This window comes from Anas platyrhynchos, chromosome 1, assembly GCF_047663525.1.
Source record: "Anas platyrhynchos isolate ZD024472 breed Pekin duck chromosome 1, IASCAAS_PekinDuck_T2T, whole genome shotgun sequence".
Lineage (NCBI taxonomy): Eukaryota > Metazoa > Chordata > Aves > Anseriformes > Anatidae > Anas > Anas platyrhynchos.
The window spans coordinates 164,694,167-164,715,418 of NC_092587.1; positions in this window are offsets into that span (position 1 = coordinate 164,694,167).

Consider the following 21,252-nt stretch of genomic DNA (forward strand, 5'->3'; position numbering starts at 1 on the left):
AAAGAAGATGGACTAATGCCACTCTGTGTTGAGGAACACCACTGACGCCCTAGACTGTTTTCACCACAGAGGTGTCTGTCTGCCTGTGGCCTGCTGCTATGCCCCTTTCAGTACAGCTACATTCTGCAGCAAGTCTAGGCAACTCTTGAGGGCTTTCTTAGAGAACCTGAAGAGCTTATTAACCTGGTACAGAGTTTGCAGGTCTTTATTTGTAAATACAGGTAAATTACTTGTCCTATTTTCTTACAAAATCTTGATTATTGGTGGAAATGGTGACATCCATTTCTGCTCAGGACTAGCACTATTCATCAAGAATTGTTATGTGAAAGGAGGGGAGAGGAAGCAACACTTTTTTTAACTTTCTTCATCTTAATGAAAAAACAAACTCTGAAGAAAGGTTTATATGCATGTTCCCACACCTCTGCACATGTTTGCTTTATGAAGACAGCATGTTGTAATCAGCATCTTTTCTACTCCTCCTTCCCGATCCTTTCCCTGAAAAATGGCCAGAGGAATATCTGAACTTCTAATTCTTCAATATCCAGTTTCATTCACAAAAGTATCACATGCAGGAAGGCTGGTTTAAAGAAAGGTATGCAGCCTGTTTTCATTGGGCTGAATATTCAGCCTACTGTTAGTTTCAAGTTTGTAATAAAATCCTACTTTGGATATGGAATTGCAGCTCACAATGACCAGAAGTCTACTTCAGTATTAAAGGGCCTTCTTTCTTGGTGACCCTCCACATTACTGAAAATGAGGTATATCTTTCTCTATGAGCAGGGCTCTGTATTGTTTGAAAGTAATCTCCTTGAGATTGTTTCCAATATCTGTTTGATTATAATGTTCTATTTAAACAAACTAGCAAGCCTGTCAGAAATGGTACTTACTGCAGGGCAAGAGGCTTTTGACCTTCTATGTAATTATTCCCAGCTCACCCTTGGAAGTCTGCATTACTCTGAACTGAATTTGTGGCATTGTGTCGTGCAAAAAAAGGAACGGAATTGTGTCCATTAGTAAATTTGAACTGGAACGCACAGTAAATGTCAAGACTCTTAATTGCGCTTTCCATAATGGCTTCCGAGCTTACTAAGGAACAATCAAAAGCTATTAGTTATGGCTAGGTAAACATTTTGAGGATATATTTATTTTTTTTTTTTTGCCAGGAGACTCTTCACTTCTATTTGATTAATCTTTGTATATGACTTAATGTAAAGTTATGAAAGAGTAGAGGTGTTTGTGATAAAATTAGTGTTAATATTACTTTTATGAGAACACTCAGGCCTAAATACTCATGGTTTCAAAGTTTTACCTGGAAATCTTTCTGTATTGCTATGTCTTATAGCAAAGTCTTTTTTTTTAAATCTAAAGTATCTGAAATACATTCTTGCCTATCACTGTGCCTTCCATGTCAGACTTTCTCCTGTTAGGAGTTCCCTACTTAGCAGCATGAATTTGACCATGAAAGTAGTCTTCTTCATTATATGAATTCAGTGATGGAGAATCTGTGGTTTTATTTTCTAGAGTAACATTTTTCACAAAGATATACAGTCTTGTAGAAGATCCAGTCAGGAACAACATAATGAAAATTTCTTCCTTTGTAAATCTCTTACACAATATTTGACTGAAAGCTAGGCAAAGAGCAAAGACAGTAGCTGCTTGCAACAACTCCTAAAAAGCCAATGTTATCTGACCAACCATAACACATCGTTATCCAAGACTAAGAACCTGTTTAAAGATGAAGATAAAGTAGTTGGCTGCTGCAGCTAGATTGGTTAAGATACAGTGCTTCTGTAGCCAGCAGCACAAAAGGGAACAATGTGTTTAGCATCAGATCTAGGTCAGATCTCAGCTCACATAACCACATAGGCATTTAAGTTGCACAGAGTGGAAGCAGCTTTCAGCAAGAGAAAAACTTGAAGTAAGCCCAGAGCAAGACTTGAAATCTTATCAGTGAAGCCCTAGTTCTGCTAACATTACCCACCATCTCATTTAAACGCTCAGAAAAAGTGCATATGGGGCTATGTGTGCATATGGGGCACTTCAGGTGACTTCTGAACTCTGATGTATAGCCATGAGCAACAACAACAAAAAAAAAAGACAACAGAAACTATCAGTCAACCAACCAACCAAAAAACTGGAGTACGTAGTTCATACTGCAACAGTAAGCTAATTAGTAAGTCACTTTCTGACATGTAACTAAATAACTTAAGAGGCACTGGGTGCTGAGCAATGTTGCATCTGGACACTAAAGTACTGGCTCAGACAGTGAACACCAGATCTAAAGTTCCCATGCTTATTGTGCCCTGTGCCTCTGGAGACATAGGAAAATCCAAAAGGAGACACAAGATTTAGGGATGTAGACAAAATATACACTGCATTAATCTAGGCTGAAGAGCTTTAGCACCCATCGTCCTAAAAGCAGCTGACAAGATTTTATTATTTATTTTATTTTATTTTATTTTATTTTATTTTATTTTATTTTATTTTATTTTATTTTATTTTATTTTATTTTATTATTTTTTACATTTTATATATATTGATTTTCATACAGTTTCAACTAACAATGATGTCATAGCAAACTGGAATGTGTACTCAAGAGGATATCACTATAAGAAATATTTTAAAAGATGCTACCAGTGCTCATTGTTATATTGTTCCTTCAAAAAATTAATTCACGTTGTGGGATTATTGTTGTGAAGAGGCGGATTTTAAGTAAAGAAGAAAGATGAAAGATAACCACAATAAAGGAGAAGGGATAGCTACCTTTATGCCACTAGAAAAGTGAGAAGACAGTGATAAACAGAAGCAATATAAGATGTTGACAGTGATGACCTATTTCTTTTTCCAAAGAGGAACGTTGCCCCATTCGTTCTTCTGGCAGTGCCCTATCTACGTGCAGACATAATGTTCCAGTTCTATGCAACATGACTTACTTCTTTCTTTTAAGAAGGTGCTGCATTAGAGTGGAATTCACCTGCCAACTTCAGGAAGCGAGGCTGCTTCAGGCAGCTTTATGTTTCTGTGTCATCTCATCCTCATAATACTACCAACTCTCTTGACTGTATGTCTAGTAAGTGACTGAACTCAGATGCTCCAAAATCCTCATACATCTGTGGCAGCATTTGCAGCACACACGTTTATGATGATGTATGTCCCTAAGTCATGTAAAACCTGTTACTAATGGGAAGCCATTGTATTATTGGTGGACCAATGTGGTTGTATGGGCAGTCTGAAACTAAAGCAGCAGGATGGTGTGAAAAACTTCAAGGCCACATGTGGCATCCCTGACCCTTAGACAACTGGAGAGGCATGAGAGAGGAGATCCACAGGGTCCTTCTCATGGGTCCTTGAGGTTTCATGAGTACAGACTGTCAAGGAGGGACTTGTGGGAGATAAGGATGGTCAGTGCACCTGTCTGGTGAAACACAGTTTTCAAAGCCATAATCAGGATGAGGGAATTGAAGGGCAGGTGTCTATTTTGTAATGCCATAACACAGACCCTGCTTTGGGTATCTTTCTCACCTAATGCTTGGTTCAGTCTCAGCTACTGCTACATGCATTGGACTCTACATCAAAACTACCTGCTGTTTTGGGGTTCTGTACTTTCCCAGTAGAAGCCAATACTTATCTTCCTTGTCCCTGATTGCAGACCTCCTTCAAGGCATACCTATACACATTTTGAGAAACAATATGATTATTTCCATGGTAATAGACCTGGCCTTTGGTAAGCTCCTGTCAGTGAGATGACACCACCACTTCTAGACCATAAGTGCATTTCAGTACACTCTTGAGTGAGATTAAATAATGAACAGCTTGCTCCTCTGCTTCTAGGTACCATGGCAAACAGCAGCTGCGCTGGGGGCAGTGGGTAAGAAAAGGCTTCATAGAGACTTGAGGGACCTGATAAAGATGGAGAAGTTAACTCCATCATCCATAACAGGAAAGTAGAAAAGCTGCAGCTGTCAGTGCCAGGTGAGTCCCTAGATACCATGAATGAGGTAAACTATTTTCAAAAACATCTTTACTCATGGTTGAAACCAAAAAGGAGGACATATGACCACACACAGACTATGTTGTATTCATTAAAAAATACAGTATTTATTCAGATAGAAAACATAGAAAATGCAACAGAAATTTGATGTGAATAAATATACAAAAAATGGATGTATGCTGTTTACTCTGTGCCCAGTGGTAATAATGAGCAGCAGGCAACACTGAAGGTAGCTCCGCTATCTGCTCAGGACCTTTATTTGGCTTGGGACACCGTTCCTCCTGAGCAGCAACCAAGGCATTAATGACCTCTTCAGGGAAGACTACAGATACTTATCCTCCCCAGTAAACCCTTGTTGTGTCAGAGGACTACCGAAAACTGTTGAGTGTCATCCATGCCTGCTTTTTCAGTCAAGAAAGCTGACCGCCTCACAGGCAGAAAACAGAATTTCAGCCTTATGGCCAGGCATTGCAGCAGCTTCTCTCTCTTACTCGGATGAGTACAAATTTTCACAAGGCCTGTGGAGCACAGAGCTGTCCCACATCACACCCACAACCTTGCCTGAGGCTGTTGAGTAGGTTGGACACACTGCTTACAGAGGAGTGGGACTGGTGAGAGGCCTCCCTCATGTGAACATGGCTGTCAGGAGCTGACACCACCAGGTGACACGAGGCCTAGAAGAGCCCAGGGACCTGCATGCCCCACCATGTCTGTTAGATGTGCGTACAGCTTGCAAAAACAGAAAAAGGAGGTGGGATATCAAGCTTGCAAGGAATATCTCTCTTATTTACCAAACTCATCTTCATCACAAAGGTAAGAATCAGCCCATGAACCTAAGCAGTGACCAGGGATGGCTACACTGACTACAGCCATACCTGTAAGTTAAACAGTGGTAGGAAGCAACACTGCAATGCAGCTGTCTGTGCTGTCATTTTGTAAGAGAGGCCCCTGGTCTGAGCTAGCATTCCTCCAGACTGCACCCAAGCACCATTCAGGAGTTAGCATGGCCCAGGGATCATCTCCAACAGGCAGCTGGATGCTGCTATTGTTCTGGAGACAGAGTTGGAGAGTCTAGACATGAGGTGTTCCATACCAGCTGGCATCAGTGCCAGAAGATGGTTTAAGGTTTTATTGGTTAGTTGGTTGTTTTGTTTGTTTGTTTGCTTGTTTTGTTGTTTGTTTGGTTGGTTGGTTGGGGTTGGTTGTTTTCTGCTTGTTTGTTTGTTTTCTTGAGATGTGCTAGCCGTTAGGTAGTAGGGCAACTCTTGCAGGTTGGTGGCCCAGGCTTTCACCACCAGGGTTGTCCACATGTTTTTTTTTTAAGAACTTCAAATACCTTCTGTTTTATCCTACTTTATTGAAGGCTAGGGGCCTGCTAAGGGCTTGTAGTCAATGATTTAAGATCCATTAAGACATTCATGAAAGGTCTTACACAGTTATAAAGGGAGACACACCAGGAGTGGAGAAGTTTGTTTTGTTTTCTTGTGCATTGCAGAATTAAACTCATTAGCTGCTTTCAATGAGAACAGAGCAGTTCACAGCTACCCACAGGCTAGGTGAGGTGCAACTTGTCAGGAAGAGGTTGTGGGCAGGAGAAATGATAAGATGTTTAGGACTCAATTTGTCTGAACACTTGCATTTACCATAATCATAGAACAACTTGGGATGGAATGGACCTTAAAGTTTTCCTAGTTCCACCCTCGCTGCCATGAGCAGGGGTGCCAACCACTACATGAGGTTGCTCAGGATAATGAGACATCCTAGAGTATCCTCTCTAGGATCAGCTGCCTCTCCATGAGGACAAGTGCTTCAGGCCAGCACTGAGAGGCCAGGCTTCATAGCTGCCATTTCTCTGTGGGCTTTCTATTTGTCCTTGTTTCAAGTACCAATTTGGAATCTTGAAGGAATCTCTGTGTAGAGTAGCTGGAAAGTCTGCTGTCCTAATTGAGAAAGCTGCTGAGGACATATAGACTTTGAAATATAGATGGTTGATTGTAGGTGTAGGTGTATGGAAGAATTAACCATCTCCTGCAGGCAACTGTATTGCAGCTCAGTGCAAACATCTCACTGGCAAAGACTGTATGTTGGATGCATAGCTTAGGGCAAGCAAATTGCAGTGAAGGAGTCTAAAAAATTGTTTTGTCACAAGCATGACTAAAGCAGTAATGTGCTTTAAATCAGCAGAGGCAATAAAGTTCTATGGAAACACACCAGTATGATTTAGCAGTAGCTTTAGAAGTTCCTTAGTGTTGTTTGCTGATGGTGCAATTGTACTTTTGGAAATCCTTTACAGAGAAGAACAACCACATTGTCTTGCAAAAAAAAGCCTGAAAAGCAAACAGATTTCTAAATGACTCAGTGAAGAACTCAGAAATAGCCAGCCCTTATGGCCATCTACTTACTCTTCTCTTTCCAGCAGTGGCTGCGGAAAAGTAGGAGGGAAGATCAGGCACATGGTTATAATTCCTTTAAGCTCCTTCAGAGTTTAAAAGCCTGTGCTGAGACATCTTAGGGTTTTCCCTATAGTACTACCTAAAATTAATTTAGGGGACTCTGAGAAAGTCCATATTCAACTCCAAGTGCGCAGACTCTTTAGCACAAGAATGGGTTGGTGACAAGGAACCCCAGCAGTGCTTGAGGCAAGCATTTCCCGGAGCAGAGTGCCTGAGCATCCATAGTCACTGAAGTGTTATGGGGAAATTCCTGTGGTCCCTGAGACAGATTTCTTGTAGCTGTTGTGGACATGGAAAGTGCTGCAGGAGAGGAAACCTTTCCTCTCATAAAATCTTCAGCTCCAGCAATTGGAGGTGGCATTTCCAGAAGTCCTTCACTAGTGCTCAAAATGCTTTCATTAGAGCTAGCTGGTGCATTTACCACTTACATCTGTAAGATCAGTGTTAGCCCAGTTTGCCCTAAACCAAATTAAAGTAAATGTGTCATGTTATATAGCAAACACAAAAGATCTTCAAATATGTCATGTTTTTTCCCATGTAAGCAGTCAGAATAGGAAGTGACTGATAATTAGTTGTGCACTTTGTCATTTGTTTTCACTTCACTACCTGGGCAAGCTCATAAATAAGACAAAAAGCTGTAAAAACAAATAGGTCCTATACACATACACAAGATAATCCCAGAGAGTACTGCTAAATGAAACAGGGAGCTAAATAATTTAAAAACCTGGATTTTATTTATTTGGGCATAGCAAGATAAACAAGGTAGAGAATATATTGTGTAGACAATGTACTCTAAACAAGGTAGAGAATGTATTGTGCTGATGCTCAAAATTGCACCACAGGAACAGTAATCACCCTTTTAATTACTTTCTTCTGTAATACACTAAGATCAATATCAACTTCTCTGTTTGTTTTATTTGAATCCTTTTTTTTTTTTTTTTTTGAGGAAGGACATTGCGTGACAAAGCAAGTACTGGAATGGAGAAAAGATTTTAAGAGATTGGCAGGTGAAAGCAGAATGCTGTTGGAAGTGACACATATGCACCTTTCCCCCAGTGCTTCTGAAATAGAGGAGATTTGCGGTGTATATTTTTGACAGGACAACAAAAAATAAGGCCTGATTAAATGAATCTGTGACTTGTTTCCACCTGCAAAGTGGGCCTCCCCAGACTGAGCAAACTGGAAGTGACTCATAATCACAATCAAGGAATAATGAAGTTCTTATAAGAATTACCTATCTAATCAGCAGGGATCTGGACTTGACAACCCAGGCCTGCCCGACTGAAATAGACTTTATCTGCCAATGTGAGGAGCATGAAAACAGGAAAAAGAGAACCGTCTGATAGATATTTTAGCATGTGCCTCCTCTTTGTACCCATTAGCTTACAATCTGATGGCCGTATTTGGTAGACCAGAAAATTCTGATGTATGTCTCTCAAGGACATGCCTAACATCTTGTTCATGTAAGTGACTTCTTGCTCGTGTAAGTGTCTTGACCCAACTGCACAAAATAAATAAATAAATAAATAAATAAATAAAAGTTTAAAAATATATAAACAAAAAAGGACAGAGGAGTCTGAACTGACACAGGGCAGGGATGACCTTTAGGTGCATCCGATCCAACAAACAAACAAAACCCACACCTGCTCAGCCTAACCTTGCTGAGCTGACTACACCTGCTGAACTGATTTACTGTTTGACCTGAGAGTTGCCTTGGTGCCCGCATGCCCAAGCACGCCCCAAAACACTGGTCTGAGCAGTTTTGGGGTTTAGCCCCAGTTTACAATGTGCTGAGACTCAGAGGTTGACAGAGCAGAATGGTCTGATCGTGAAGTTTCACAGAGCACTGCCAAGTACAAATCTAAGGCTTTTACTGCAAACAGAAGGCATTCATTTTTACACACCCTCAAAGAGCTTTAACAAGTCTGGTGGAATGAACCTAGGCCCTGGTGCCTACAGTTGAGGCATTCAAGAGCTACACCTGGAAAAAAAATCTAAGACCTGAGCTAGAACTGTCCTGTTGTGTGACTGTAAACTCAGAAAGAATTACATTTACAGTAGGACTGTACATATAGTAAATGCCAGTTTTAGGTGACTGTTCCATACTGGCACTTTATTTAGTCATCTGCAAACATATCAAAAGAGAAAAATGTCAAGACTAACTTTCTGCTCTGTTAAACTAAGCTAGCTGTACTGTATGGAGATGTCCCATTTTGCAACACCGTATGCAAAATGCTCTTTCTTTTGGCTGGAGAACAAGTGCAACAGGAAAAACAGCAATCTAAACAATTCTATTTAACTACATTTATCTGGGCAAACACACAGAAAAGTCTGGACAAGCTCTGGCTCTCAGAAAAATTCTCAAGCTGAGGGCCAGAGCGCCAGGATCTCATTACTGTTATGCTGAAAGAGTAGTTGCTTTGCTGAAAAAGTTTGAAACCTGCACCCAAATATTGAAGATGAATTTGTGCTTAATATTACAATCTTCCATTGGCAATGAAAGAATGATCTAGGTGATGTAATAACTATTTTCCACCTCAAAGTTCTGCTGGGCCATATATTTTCTTTGATAATTATTGTGATTTCTTGTAATGAACCAAAAAGTGCCTCAAGCTTTGACAGATAAATTACTTTTGTTAATAGCAGTATTATTAATTATAATAATTACATATTTCAATTAATACTTTTTGCTATGGTGTATTTTGCTGTTCCTCCATGAAATTTCCAGCAGTCCGTATTTTAAACTTGGTGAGCAATTGCTCACAACTCAATGCCCAACATTCTGTGAAGACTTGAATGGGCAGTAGCACACAAAATGCAAGTCCAATTTTGTTTTAAAAGTTGACATCATCTCAAAATGCAGGGTGTGTGTTACTCAAGTTCAATGTTTTTGTTTGTTTGTTTGTTTTTGACATACTGACTTCTGATTCAGTGGTCACTTCGATTGTTGATTAGTGGAAAATTCCTGCAGACTCAAAATTCAAAGGCAATAAATATAAAGCAAACAGATAAATAAATAAAATAAGCTGGTTTTAAGAAGTTTGGGTTTCATTTACTGTACTTTTTCTCTCTCTTTGTATCATGTATGAACAAATGCAGAATTGTTGTAGTCTCCTCCAATAAGTCAGATACAGCAATAGTGACTGGAATCTTGTTATATTGAGTTACACATGAAAGAATACCATTCTGAAAACAGCCAAATAATCTTAGGTTTCAGAGATGACAATTTGATAAGAGAGCAGGAAGGACTGTTGTAAATACTGTAGTTAGATAGGAGATGCCTCATGCAAGTATCCAAATTCTAGTGGCAGGATGTCTTGCTTTGTACAGCTCTGGTAGTACATTTTAGATCTTTTGATTGTGGATAAATAGATGTCAGATAAGATTTGAAGGAATAAAATGAAATCAATATGAAAATCGTTAAACATGAGATGCTGTATGTATTAATTCTCTTATTCTGTTTTGACCTGTGAAATTGAAGGAAGGTTAAACTGTCATGATTTTACATTCTTCTTATGGATAATCAAAAGAAACACTGATTTAAAAACAAACAAACAAACAAACAAACAAAAGCAACAACAACTGTTTCATTTGCTGAATTATAATAGCACTTACACCTTATGTGTCTGGGAAGAGATTTATAATACAGCTCCACAAAAAAGATATAAATGCAGGTATAAAATACTCCAATCTGAGAAGAAAGCTTCAAAGAAGAGAAAATAAGTGTTTGTGAAAAGAAGAGTACTTATGTCAGGTATGATGAAAGTTGTGTCCATTATATACAATGCCATGGATGGAATAGAAAAATTACTACCTGTAACTGCAGAGGAAGAAATACAACATCTGCAGGATAACTTGCATCTAAAAGTTATAAGAAAATTAACCAAAATCTTTGAAGGGCCTTGTTGGATTTTTAACTAAGCTTGGAAAACTGAAAGAATTGAAATCCTTCAAAGAGGACTGAAAAACTCTTGGTAATGGTCTGGTATTTGAAAATGATGAAAGGAATGACACAGGTAGCTATCAGATGGTTATCCTGATAGTGTCGGATATAAAGAAATACAGGGCCATGGGTTTTGGACTGCAGAACAAAGAATTAGAAGCTGCAAGTATTTTGGTTGGAAGGTAGGTTTTGTTTGTTGTCTTTTGCTCTGAAGCTGGCAGACAATGGTAACTATACTGATGTCACATATTTGGATTTCTCTGAGGCATTTGACTTTCTATCCATAACACTTTGACTAAGAAACATGAATTATATAAAATTAACACCACATAACACATAACAAGCATGTCATAAAGTGGCTCATGGAGAGATCTCAAGCAGTTTCTACAAAGGAAGCAGCAAAGAACAGATCTGTTTCCAGCACTGAATCTTAAGCTGGCACTATTCAGTATTTTCACTAACAACAAAGATGACCATTCAAGTGTTTTCAGGTAGGATTCTTAGACAACACAAAATTTGTTGGGTTAAAAATTATAAAGGAAAATACAATTATAGGTAGCATTGACATAATTGCCTCCTTAAAGAGTCACAATCCCATAAAATGTGTTTCACTACAGACATACACAAGACAATACCTCTAGAAATTTTTTTCCATAGGAAGGTGGGTTTGCTCTGTATATGTGCTGACTTGTGTTAGACCCTAAACAGAGCCTTATTGTCCTGGATACTTTCCACAGTCAGTGGGGAGAAACATGAATCTCCTGAGGGTCTTTCAAATGTAGTCAAGATGTGTTCTGACTAGTGTTTATTAACTCTGATTATAAACCATTTATAAAACTTTAACCAATTAGCTTTTTAGTCTTATACTACCGACTTAGATGCAATCAGGGGTTGTAGTTGAGAATCTAAAGTTAGATGAGATTTATTTTGATCATTCTTAATGGAAAAAAAGTGTCTCAAATAAAGATGTATTCATTATCTTCAAAAATTTTGAATTCAGAACAGGGTAATCCTAGGTTATAAACAGGACAATATCACATAAAGACTGGAAAATGCCATAGCTGTCCACACAGCTTTGAGTAAGCTGCTGCTGTGGTACTTAGTTTGCTCTGATGTCCACAGTTCAAGAATGTGGAAATACCAGTCTGACTATAAGTGGGACCTAAGGGTTGGGAGGCAAACCTTTTTTAAGGGTGAAGATGTGCAACTTTCTAAATTCACTGAAGAGAAGAAGCGAGGTCATTCATCCCATGCTCTAGTGTGTATGATGAGACCTGATAGTGGGATGTCTTCTAATCTTGATAGCAAAAGCTTAACAAGAGCTAATGGCTTTTAAGCTCAATTAAGATGAACTCGGCCTTGATGTTAGATGCATTCTCCTAGCAGTAAGAATAGTTAAGTACTAGAAAAGCTTACCTAGGATGGTAGTGGATTTACAGTCTCTCAAATAAGATAAGAATTATTTCTATGGATGTGCTCTGAAACAGAAACTGGATTCAATATGTGGGTTACTCAGGTAATTTTCTGAGGCCCTGCAATCAGCAGATCCATGACCTGAGTTTTTTCTTTCTCTCCTTCATGAGCCATGGTGAAAACAGGAAAGTAGGCATTTCTACTACCTGTACAGCATGCTAGTAACATCTACATTTTGACATCGACTTGCAGGGTATCTCAAACATCACATGCTCACTAGGTCTGACAAAGATTCTCCATTCTTTCTTTACGTTCATTTCTCCAGATATATTTGTTTTCTCATTTACATTTTCCTACCTCCAAGTCACCACTGGCTTCTCTCAGATGGAGGAAGGGCATCACAATGTTCTCAGTAGGAGAAGATGAAAGATTGGTCTCTCCTGCTGGCAAGCTCAGGATTCAATTGATCACCAAAAAATTCAGTGCAGGCACTAGCAGGGCTTTTCTATTCTGTACCTATGGCATTTATAATCCTGTTCGATTCATCCAGAGGACATTTTATTTTCCCCTCATTTGGGAAAGGATGTGAGGGCTAGGGTCTTTAATAAGAACAACTTGAACAAAATTGCCAACAAATTAATACCATCATTCTGCAATCATCTGCCATGTTGTCTGCCAGCTATTTCCAATTAAGAATATTTCATAGTGAACAAATGATGACAAACTGGAAGTCTCCAGAAAGTACGCAGCTGCACTCTGACTCTAATATAGGCCTGTTCTGCTGTGCTGTTTCAGTCATGCAAAACTGAGTAAGGACCCCTGGTTGAGTGGTGGTGAATTAATTCATGTTGTGTTTCAGAAAGCAAAATCTTCAATGTACGAATGTTAGAGCCCTCTGAATGTCACATTAGTAAATATATACTGTCATTATGAGTGATTTTTGGCTCACCAGTATTTTGTGAGGTAATGTTCTGCGTAATGGTTGCTCATTAGCAATCATGATAAAGGAAAACACTTAATTCGTCATCTTACATTGCTTGCAGTTTATAGCTGCACATTAGTCTTAAACCAATCTGACACGCTTGGGACTGAATTACTATTGGAATGAGCTTAACTGAGTATTTTGGAAGCCATCAGAAGATCTGCTCTCTGAACTCTACCTTACTTTAAACTCTCTCTTCCTTGGCATCCACACATTGCATTGTCTCAACAATTTAGCAGCCATTAGTATGTGGATCAGATATTAAATGCAGGAGAGCGTTTGTACACAGCAAAGATCGAGTCTCTCCTGGCTATTACAATAATATTTACTTCACTTTTGGTGGCACTGGGCAAGATGTTGGCAGCAGTGAAAAGGCCAGCTCCACATGACTGAATTTCTAAAATATTTTTTATTTATTTATTTACTTGTCAAAATTTGGGCTTGGGATGGATCCAGCAGTCAGCAAAGGATGGGAATTATTAAGACAGAGAACAACACTTTGGTGGTGTGAAAGAGCATATCTCTGCTGAAGCCAGCTATGCTCCTGCAGGCTGTGTCAGCAGAGAAGCTTGCCAAAGGATGGTAAAGGCAATCCTTCGGAGAGCCACTGGTTGCTGCTCAGGTAACAAGCCCCTCTGCTGAGAGGTGATCTGACTGTGAAAGTAAAGTACAGGTTTTGTTGTAAAGCCAGTATGTTCCATACAAGCGTGGAACATCTTTTTTTTGTAAAGGTAGTTTGTTAAGTTTTATTTCACATAAACTGTATCAACCCATTTCAAATACGTTGTTTTTCTTTAATTATTTATTCATTGAGTCACATCCACCTGCTGGATTATTTTGCCTAGTATTGCCATCAGGATGACACGTCTATAATTATCCAAGTCACTTCATTTACCTTTTTGAAGTGTTAGCAAAATGCTTGGGTGGGTGGGGAGAGCGTTACTATTTCTGTTGCTGTTAAAAAGCAGCAGATGTTTCAGATTGCTTCTCAATTTTTCATTTTTCTACTCTGTTGTTCAAGAGATCTATTTCTGTAAATTAAGAAATACCATTTATTATCTTCTTAATTACTGATGTGGTGGGAAGTATTACATCCTCAGAGGGTGGTATGATGATAAATGGAGATTAATCTTCTTCAGTTTTTGTTTGTTTGTTTTCTGTGCATTATAAATAAGTAAAAGTAAAACGTCCTGACACTCCTAATAAGGTATAGTTGCTCCACTAGATCTACTAGAAAACCAGAGGTCTTAACAATTTAATTATCCTTTGTTTTTATTCTGCGTAAAGCTTGGTGGTTACCTAAAGTGTGGGGATATCAGCAGTCCACGTGATAATGTGTCGGCATCAGACATTACACGAGTAAGGGTGTACGAGGAATACGCTGGTGTGAAGGCAGATCATCTCTGGATTTTTTTAGAAAGTGTTAAAATTAGTTTGTATTTCAACTTCAGTCTTCCAAAATGGTTGGGTTACAGCTACAATACTTAACATCTCTTATGTATCATTACCAGTCATTAGCAAATGTCACCTGTCATGTTTTCCAGTTCCTGCATTATGACGTGCATTTCTGCTTCTCGATGACTGTGATTTGCCCCTGTTCGATCCTGAACTGTTGAGACAGCTGGCAGGAATATCCAAGATGTCAATTATCTCGTATGTTTGGCAGATGGACAAGACTTATTCCAGAAGACCTTTCTGACAGGCTCTTACTGAAGCTGTCATATCCCCCACCTGACCCTCATCCCTACACCATTTGCTTCTGTCAGAGGACTTTACTATGTATTTTCATAATTACTTTCCACGACTTATCATATAACTCATATTCTTAGTGATGAACTGTGAAATGTAACAGATGGGATTGCAAATCCCCAAAAGACCAGGAAGTAGATATTTTCCATGGTTGCTATATAATCACACAGGGATGTTAGCGACATGTGAAATTGCATGAGACTTGCAAATCTTTCAAGAACACCTGCAAAATGGGTGCTTATTTTTTGTTTAAAAAAGTAACACAAACCTCTACAACTGTTACCCATATCAGGCTGTAAATTCAACTCTTTGATTTTAAAAAATGACCTTAGGCAGAACTAAACACAAGAGAATTTCTGGACTGTGTAGAGTAAACTTGGGAAAAAAAAAAAAAGCCACATTTGATTATTGCACTTGTACTTGCAGAGGAGCCAGTTTTGCACCTTTCCTTTGGGCATGACCTAGTAATGAGGAGAGTGACTAATGGCACAGAGATTTGCACCTTTTTGAAATCCTTGAGGTCACTCCAAAGTCTCCTTTGCACCAAGCATTATTGGTATGCTCAGCATCTATCCTGCATTTAACTGCATGCAAAATATTCCAGGCGTTGAGAGAGACTATGTATATTTGGGACAAGTTTTAAAAACTCATTAGAATAATATCCAATTCCTATTTTTAAAAGGAATGTTTACCTGAGGCTCCTGGCCTAATTCCAATCCCACTAATTATGTTTTACTGAAATAAATTATCACCTGCAATTTTACTTGGACAGAGTATGATTTCTTTGGTTCTTGCTCCATTTGGGTAAGTAATGTTGCTTTGAGGTTTTAGCAGTTGCTATGTTTCACTGATAGGTGTAAATCAGGGATGATTTTGCACAGAAATACAGAGAGGAATGCTTCAGACCTTGGTCACATCTGGATGAGATATTCAGGCTGTTTTGCAGGTGAGCAGGCTGAACAGGTTCCATAAGGACTAGCTCTGGATATGGTGATGAGTGTGTTCAGCAGGTTATGGTCGCAGTCCTGAATCATGTTCTGCTATGCAAGTTCTTGAGCACACACAGCTTCTGCTTAGAACCTGGCCCTGATAATAGTTACAGTTGGAATCAATTGTATCAGCATAATTTCTCACATCAACTAAATGTGATAATGATATTCATTATCACATGAATAAAGTTATACCTCGGCTTCTTTGTTTCAAAAGTCACTTGAGATGCACTTATCATAATTCCACTTTTTAGCACACCTAGTGCAAAACTCATGCCTCTTCGGGAATCCTTTAATGCCTAATTGACCTCCTAGAAGTAGTCTGTTCTGATTTTTTTTTCCATTACAGAAAATAGTTTTTATTGTGATTTCTGCAGCCCAGACCTAAGCATATAATTAATTTCACTTATAAATTCCCAAACACTATAAACTATAAAAAATTCACTAAGAAAATATTTATATTCACATACTGGCTGTATAGCACAAATGTTTTGTCACCATTAACATTCCATGGCAGCTTAAAAATGAAAATGCATACAATATATTTATTTCTAAAGTGTTGAATATATTCCCTTTCAAAATATTTTGAAAAACATTATAATTATTAGGATAAATCACTGAATTTCTTTGCCTTATGGGCTAGCCAGAGCCACTATATTTATTCTCTCTTGTTTATACTGGTAATCAAATTTTTGGCAGTTCTCCAGAAATACTCACTAGCATGGAGAGAGTGCGGTGAATGGGACAGCAGAAAACAGGCATCTTGGAGCGTATCTATTTGAGTGGCTGCTAAACACAGTCATCAGCTAATGGCCAGATAGGGTTCTGAACCAGCCCAGAAAGCTCTTCAGGCCTCTCAGCATAGCTCTGGGTGTCATCTTATACAGCCTATATGAACTGTGAGCCAGCGTGGTGCTAATGTGTTTCCTATAACGTATGAACTCAGAAGCTGTTCCTTACCAGCTTAGCTGGTACAGCTCTTCTGTCTGCACCCACCTGGAGAGAAACCCCTCCTGATTTCCTGTAGCCAAAATGGAGCTAGTACTCATTTCTTCAAAAATGTCTCCTTTGCCATAACTTTCAGAGGCAATTACAGTATCCAGATTGCTAAAACTGTGGCTGAAGAGATAGATCATCCAGACTGGTTTCCATAGGTTTGGGGTAAAAAAATAAAAATAAAAATAAAAATATCGTTTTTATCTCAGTCTTCCTTCCCCTAAAAGCTGACATCACAGAATCCCATTTCCCACTTCCCCTCCTCACAACCTTCACAGGGTGAACTGGACTGCCTTGCTATGGTATTGCTTTGCTTGCTTCCTTAGTACCTGAAACTTTCGCTCTCTGCTTTTCATATCCTTTTCTTTTACAGGCCCTATCTGTGCCTGTCAGGTAGTCAGTGGCATCTTTTCTCCAGCCACTCCATCCACACACTCTGCCCTGTGTCCCTTTATGTGGGGTGCCTTTTATAGTGCCTTTACTAGCACAGGTAAATATTTTCTTGGCTTTGCTTGCAGGTGGATTGCCAATATCTGCTCATCCTCTCCTGCTCACTCTCTCTCTCAGCTGTGCGCAGGGACTGCTCTCAGAGAGCACTTCCAGACTTTTCCTTCCTCCTCTGATGTTCCTGACAGTAATGTGTATGCCTGCACCAAGAGTTTGGCACAGGGGTTAGGTATCAGGAAACATGGACTTTGCCAAAGCATTGCTGATGGTCCCAGGCAAGCCCTGCCTCATTTTGTGTCTCTGTTTCTCTGGCTTTTCTTTGAGGCTAATTACACTTTAGGTTTATTCTCATCTCTGGTATCTACCATCTTCTGCCAGCAATTCATGTAGTGTGGTGACAAGTGTGAAGAAGTCCCTGGATAGCCAACCCTTGGGGACTTTCTCCATCCCATGCTATTTTTCAAAACACTGTTGTGATGATAATGTGCCCATTGGACATCCAGGCATGCAATGATTTTTAAATACATGAGATATAAATGACCACAATTAATTCTTTTGAAGTCAAGAGACTAATTCTCCTTAACAACTAGAGCCTCCAGCAGAAGCCAGAACTTGGGAGATTTTTATGTCTCAACTACAACTGGACAAAGAACAACAACAACAACAAAGAGAGAGACAGAGAGTTCTCCAATGACATTGATTTATTTATCTGAATTTATCATGCTCTACTTGAGCATTTGTTTTCACTGAAGAAACAGGTAGTTCATCTTGAGTCAATGCAGAGGAACTTGCACCTGCAACTGGAACAAGGCAAGCTATAGTTAGGAGTAGGATAAAAGCATCCTAAACTCTGTTTAGGTTAGATCATTATTGCCAAATCCTCATTTGATCCCAGGTGAAAGTTCAGCCTGTCTCTTTTCCACAACTGCCTAATATTGTATGTGCTTAAGTTTGCTAGATTCTTCCCTAATTAGCTTGAAAGGTCCCCAGGCATTTAGGTTTAGCCACCTACATGTGGTCAGGAGCATCTGTTCCTGTTGAAATATTTCTACCTTTAGGTAAACAGCCACTTGAATACTGTTGAGCCCTGGAAATGGCTCCAAGCTCACTTATAGTAAACACTACAGTCAGTGTCATTAAATATGGTCATTCTTGCTATTTTCTATAAAATCAGGTAGATTCCCCTCTTTCCAGGACATTTTCCTACTCTTTCCAAGATGGGGGACATTTCAATGTAAGGCTTTAAAGAGGATTTAGGCTTATCAAGCAAGTTGCCTGAGTTTTCAGACAGTTAGATATCCTTTCTAAAACCACTCTCTGTTTTTCCACTTGTGTGTTAAAGCCAGGTCAGTGCAAAACCAGGCAGCCAAAAGTCTTAGAACTTTGAAAGCAGTTACACCAGAGCCTACTTCTGGTCTAGGGACTCAGTTCCTCAGCTGAAGCTGATGGAACTTTTTCTTTAATTTTTTAGGAGTTCTTGTTCCTTTCCAAGCAAGACTTTGTTCTTCATCCAATGTCTTATGTGACTAGCACACGCATCCAAGGGACTTGGGGTGGAGCTCCAGCTCTGCAGCACATATGTTGCTTGTAGACACACAGAGAGTCCCTGTACAGCACAAGCACTCTGTGCAGGGGTACCTGGGTTCACCGCTGCTAATGTTATCATTGTGCTGATGACAGTGATAACATCTTTCTTCCTGGAGTTTTAGGGGGAAAAAAAAATAACAGCAAGAAAGTGTTGCAATCAATAAAGAAGGCAAAGAGGCTCTGAAGTATTTGAGTAGTTTAAGTAATAAATTTCAGGCAACTCAGTTATCTGCACATGTTGTATCCAGATTGAGGATTATATCGGTCAGGACCACAGGGTCATATAAGCTGGTTCAAGGCTGGGTCTGGTTTAGTAGCTGAGAAACAGCAATCCTTGAACACAAACATGCTGATTCTTAGAGACAGCTCATATTCAGTAGTAACATAGCCACTTCAGTGTGCCCTAGTCCACGCTAACAAAACCTGCTGAACATGTACTAATTCAGCATAGAACCAGCTCAGCTGTCCCTGGTTCATATCCTTGGGATCCAAAGAGGTGTGAAATATGACACATGCTACACAATGAGCTCAGACCTACTAGTGTTTATTAGCCTTTCCTAGGCTAATAAACCTGAGCTACATTATTATATATATCCACATTATTGTCTAGCCTGCTTAAGAATCTCACCTGGTCCTCAAGATGATGGAATATGTGGATACTAGAGGCACCAGGTATACCAGCAACCCTTTTGGGTTGAGCTAGTGCTTGTATATCCTGAAAAAAAAAAAAAAGAAAAAAAAAAAGTGGATTGAGTAAGGTTGGATATTAGCACCATATATTCAGTAATGCAAGCACTGAATTCTCTAAGTTCTTTCATCCTCAGTAGCCCAGACAATGAGGAGCTGATGGTGCAATTTAAAAAAAAAAAAAAAACACATTTGAGATAATCTTCAGATTGATGTTCTAACTGCTGTTATACATCATGTTAAAAATATAAACTGTAACTTAAAGATCAACTGTTCCCCGGACAGGCTGAGACTTGCAGCTTCACACCAGAGGGAGCCATTTGTGGAGGGTCTTTGTTCAGCACGCCCCAGCTCTGGGATTCTGACAGCAAGAAAGATTACCAGGTCCTCAGAGCCATTTAAAAGCAAACTGAAAAAAAAATATATAAATAAATAAAAAAATAAAAACACTTAATTTGCACAGTCTCACAGTTGGAGAGCCCTTAGCTGACTTCTTCAGGGTAATTTTCCTTCTTTCTTTTTTTTTTTTTATTTTTTATTTTTTTTAATGTACATTTCTTTGAAGTGTTTTGCATGAAAGCATTATTGCATATTTTGGGAAGTGATATTGTCCCTGTGTGTTTTCTTCCAATGTAACTATAAATTTATATCCAAACATGCTCAGAAGCTGTTCGCTGTCAGAACATGAAATTGACTAGTAGATAAGCATACATAAAGGCAGTTATTTCCATAGAGAAATCAAAGGCACAAAACAAATTAACAACATTCTTTGAGTTTTAAATACAGACAGCTATATGGGTGGCAGGATAGGTGGTTTTGCTTTTTAAGTATATTTCCTTAAGTATGAGCTTGAGTTTAAATGTCCCCAGCATGAATTTGCATCTGACTATTGATGTTCTTATCAGCTGTTTTATTGCACTTTGTTCATGAAACTCTATCTCATATCTGAAACTGTGATAGATCATTAATTTTAACTGTCTAAAAGTTAGACAGATAGTATAAAGTCTGCCATCTACCTACCTTGAGAGCCTAGTGAGGAAGAGAAGCAGCTCCCAGAAGCCATCATCCCATGTCTTAAATATGCAATATCCCATATTCCATAGAAATTTTCAAGTGGAACAGATTGAAAGCCCTGACCTGGTGACTAGAGGGAGAATTAAGGCCACCTAGCTTGGATGAGTGGCATGACTTTTCATAGGTCTAAAAATAATTGCATTAAATCCTGTCCAAAAAGCATGGAGGAAGTCTAACTGAGACTATGATTACTCTAGCAAGCAATTCACCACAACAGGAGCAGATCAAGGCCTTACAATTTTTCAAGCTTCAGGCTAGCTAGAGCCTTATGCCCTGGACTGAACATCCCCATAAGTAAGGATTCATCTTCCAGAGCTCTGGATTTCCTTTTCAACGCAACATGGTTTAGTTCAATATCAGGATTTTAATGAGTAGTAGTTGTAGTTACCATCTGTTATCGGGTTTTCTTATACACACCAGGTCCATGTGATGAGTGAGTTGCTTTTTAGTCAATGTCTTGATTACATGAATAGGGCCTTGCAATTACTTTGACTTGGTATACTGGTAGTTATACTGAAAAAAAAAAGGGCAAGCACTATAGGAATCAAATACTGAGAAGGCAGCAGAGAAATATTTGCATCCTGCCCCCAGCAAAATAATCCAGCTGGGAGGAGCTCAGAGTGGTACAGTAGAGGCAAGATGAATGTATAAAGGAAACTTGATAGAAAATTTTAATATAGCAAATTTGCTAGTGGTTCAGAACCAACTGCACTGCAAGAATAATTGGGGAATGCACAGTGAATAATATTCAATGAGCTTTTGACTCATGCTTCGTTTTCAAACCATCTTTGAGCTATTACAAAATTTAAAAATAAATTATTTCATCAAAAGTATTTCACACATGGTTGAGAAGATAATGGGGAGTTGTAGGGAAACAATAACCCATGTTATCTTCAGGCAAAGCTGGTGAGACCTTTGAAGCTTTCTAAATAAAGCGTGTG